The 3,900-nt window shown below is 47.6% G+C and overlaps 1 long non-coding RNA gene across 1 annotated transcript in view; it reads right to left on the minus strand.

Annotated features, from left to right (window-relative positions):
* The window catches only part of LOC115284727, a 14,763-nt gene that overhangs the window by 9,636 nt on the left and 1,227 nt on the right, over positions 1-3,900 (minus strand). The gene's annotated exons all lie outside the window — the stretch shown is intronic.

Here is a 3,900-nt window from a genome sequence, read left to right on the forward strand (position 1 = left end):
GGTGGGCTGAATTGTACGGCGTTTTCCTAGCAAGATGGAGGATGTGAACAGTAGAATAGGCCCCTGACCTTGGGTTGTTACTGACTCATGGCTGTATGGTCAAGCAGAAGAGCAGTGGAAACCTTTCCTAATGTAGAAATGTCCATAAGGGGAATGGTCCTAGAGAACTCACTATGGAAATTTGAGGGGTGCATAAAAGTAGGGGATATTGTTGCCCATCAGAAGACTCCCTTTTCAGATCTGAAGGTGATTCATTCAACAAGTGAATATTGCTATATACTTGCTCCTAGTGGTCATGCAATGAGTAGATATTTTTTCCTTTTTCTTTTTAAATGTTTATTTATTTGTTTTGAGAGAGAGAGAAAGAGAGAGACACCTGGGGTGAGGCACAGAGAGGGAGAGAGAGAAAATCCCAAGCAGGCTCCCGGCTGTGAGCACAGAGCTCTACCTGGGACTTGATCCCACCAACTGTGAGATCATGCCCTGAGCCAAAGTCAAATGTTGGACATCAACCAACTGAGCCACTCAGGTGCTTGAATGAATGGATATTTCTACAACCATGCTGATGTGCGCTGGATCTGGACCCATTCCCTTTGCATCCTCTGGGCACAAAATGCCAATAAGAGCTGTCCTATCTGCTAACTAGAGACGGAGCCTGCAGATTGTTAGGTGGCCTATTACCTGGAGGTAAGGACCTGGGGGTTACTGGCAAGTGAGTCTGGTGCTGGGAGCCCTGAGGAGGTGGGGGAGGGGGACTACAGACGGGATCTGACAGGAATAGACACTGACCGGGACCGGGTTTGCCTACCCCATGCCAGAAGGCCATATACATGTTCCCGAAACCCCAAGTTCCTGAAAGCCCATCCAGAGATGGGTTTTGATTGGAAAGGAATATGAGCTTTATTCGGAAGGCCGGCCACTGGGGGAGAAGGCAGTCTCTTGTCCAAAGGCCAGCTCCCAGGTTTCAGCCTGGCCCAGAGATTTTTCAAGGGATTAAGGGAGTGCAGTGCTGTGTGCTATTTCTTGATTATGTGCAGACTCAAGGGTACCAGCTGCAGAGTTATCTCAGAGCTTGGAAGTTGTGTAAGAAGTCTAGTGCCTGGAGTTTGGGCCAGTTGTGCAAGAAGGTCTGGTTCCTTGGTACCTGGGAGTCGTGCAAAAGTACTCTCTCTTTCTGAAAAGGAGGGCAAGGTCTACAGGGGAGCAGCCGGAGGTCAGTAAAGTCATTCGTGTGACCTGAAAAGAAAAACATTTTGCTAAAGGTTACTGGGTTCATCAGAGCTAAGGGGGCTTCAAATAGACTTGCTTGGCCTCTGTGGCCTGGGGACATTTGGGCCCTTAATTCCCCAAGGCAAGCAGTCTGCATATCTCAGAGGAAGCAAATTAGTTCTGTCATAGATCAAGGGCCTTAAGTCTGCAAGCAAGGAGGGCGTTAACTTGTAGCAGGTGAACCCTTAAGATCACCTGGAGTGCTTTGACCTCAGGGCAACATAGAGAACTAGAAGATTGCACCAGTTTGGACACTGGACTGTCGTTTCTTCACATGAGGGATACACTCTACAGCCCACCGTGTCTGACCACTCGCAGAAAGCTCTTTGCCAGAGGACTAGGGGATGGAGGGTTGGAACGAGAAATTCAAAACTGGTTGTCTAAAATGGGGAGGTGCAAGCATGCAAGACTGGTTCACACGCCTTCACCAGTGTGTACTCACACTCAGCATGAAACGGGGCTAAAGGAGGGTCCCCACGGGATTAAGCCCTCTGGTTGTCTGTGGATCTGGGGCAAGAGGGTGGGAAAGGACTGATGTACTTTCCTTTCCACTTCACCTCTATGGTTTGTGCCCTACCTGACGCAGCAGTCACAGGACCGGGGCTAAAACACAAGGACCTGGGAAGAGGCTGATTCTTAACTAAGAAACTGTATATTTTTAAACCTTATGTCAGAATTCCTAAGGGCCTGATGGATGAGTGGTGCCTTCACCCCATCTGGCAAAACTGGGGTTAACAACAGATGCAAGTCTATTGCCTGGTGGTGGAGACAGCCTGTGGGAGGGGCGGGCTTGGGGAAGGGACTCCTACTTCTGCCTGCAATCCGGACCAGTATGGTGGCCAAACTCAAGGTGTCTTCCCAGAGTGGAAAAGTTTGGACATAAAAGGAGAAAGGAGAAATAGTAGCTGAGGGTCAAGGAATGAATCCATGGATTACTTAATGAGGGAGAGATCCAACATTACATTAGCACCTCAGATGAGGCTCAGAGCAAGAGATGACATTGTCTCTTAGCTCAATTGTACCAGATGCCTGACCAGGTGAAGCTACATTTGCCAAGAATATGTCTGCTTTTGGAACCTTGATACGATCAAATGGCAGCTTCAAACCTGGGTAGCCTTGCCCTGGAGACACTTTCATATAGATATTCTGTCCTTTTGTTTGTTTGTTTGTTTGTTTTGAGAGAGAGAGAACGTCTCAAGTAGCCAGATACAGTGCTCAATGCCATGATCCTGGGATCATGACCTGAGCCATAATCAAGAATCAGATCCTCAACCAACTGAGCCACCCAGGGGCCCTGGCACTTTTATATATGTTGGACTGGATAATGACTGAAAGGGATCCTAGTAATAAGCTAGTATCCTTAGACGTTTATAATCAATTTGCTTAAAATGATCTGTATCTGAAGATCAAGGGGTGGATGTGACACGCACACTTGATCCCTGGATATTATAGACATTATGGTTAGCGGAGGTGACCCCCACGTAGTTGAAACCCTGTGTATAATTTTTGACTCCCTCCAAAATGTAACTAGTAATAGCGTACTGTTCACCAGAAGCCTTACCTATAACATAAAGCCTTGGTTAACATGAATTCTGTAGATCGGGATATATTGTCTTCCTACAGTGAAATAAGCTGGGAAAAAGAAAGTGTTATTAAGAAAATCATAATGAAGGAGATGTGTTTACTAGACATATATTTTATGAAAAAAATCAGCTTATAAGTGGATCCAAGCAGCTCACAACCATGTTGTTCAAGGGTCAACTGCATATGTGAGTCTTCCTCCTCAGTTCCTGGCTCACAGCACTCACGGTCCTGTACATTCGCCGGTGTTACAGCCTTAGGGGCATCTTTTGTCCTAGTAGTTGGGTTCTGAGCTTGGTTCCTTGTTGTAGATTCTAAGTTTAAAGTTGTTTCCTGGCTAGCAGGAAAGTGGGATGCAGGGGCGCCTGGGGGCTCAGTCAGTTAAGCGGCCGAATCAGCTCAAGTTGTCATCTCCCAGTTTGTGAGTTTGAGTTCCGCATCAGGCTCTGGGATGACAGCCCAGAGCCTGGAGCCTGCTTCGGGTTCTGTGTCTCCCTCTCTCTCTGCCCCATCCCCTGCTCATGCTCTTTTTCTCAAAAATAAATGAAAATTAAACAATTAGAAAATAATATAAAGAAAGAAAGCGGGATTAAAATGAGAGATGGCTAATGTTCGGGAAAAGACAAGAGCTCCGAAGCAGGGTCCTTGCCCCCTTTTCATTAGGAGCAAAGGCTCACACACATGGTGATGGGTGTGCACAAAGAGACCATGAAACTGTGAACATTAACGTGAGGACGTGAGGGAAAGGGGGTCCTGAAGATATTTGGGGTTAGGGGTTTGCGTTCAAACCGAACCACGTCCTGGTGCCGGGCAGTCAGGCAGACGGTTGTTGACAGCGATGGGAGGTGCCATCTTTGTGTCTAGCTCCCCTAGGGGAGAGGACAGGTGGGGCAAAGGTCTTCAGGGCCAACAAGGCTCTTTTTCTTTGGTTAACCATCTCCACTCGGGGCAGCTTCACCAGCAGCACAGTGCAGGGGCCTTAGCCCGATTTACCCGCTTACCCAATTTGTCTTCTCTTCCTGTGAAAGGAGCTTTCTGCTGTGGTACTAA

Source organism: Suricata suricatta, unplaced genomic scaffold (genome assembly GCF_006229205.1).
Source record: "Suricata suricatta isolate VVHF042 unplaced genomic scaffold, meerkat_22Aug2017_6uvM2_HiC HiC_scaffold_175, whole genome shotgun sequence".
Classification (NCBI taxonomy): Eukaryota; Metazoa; Chordata; class Mammalia; order Carnivora; family Herpestidae; genus Suricata; species Suricata suricatta.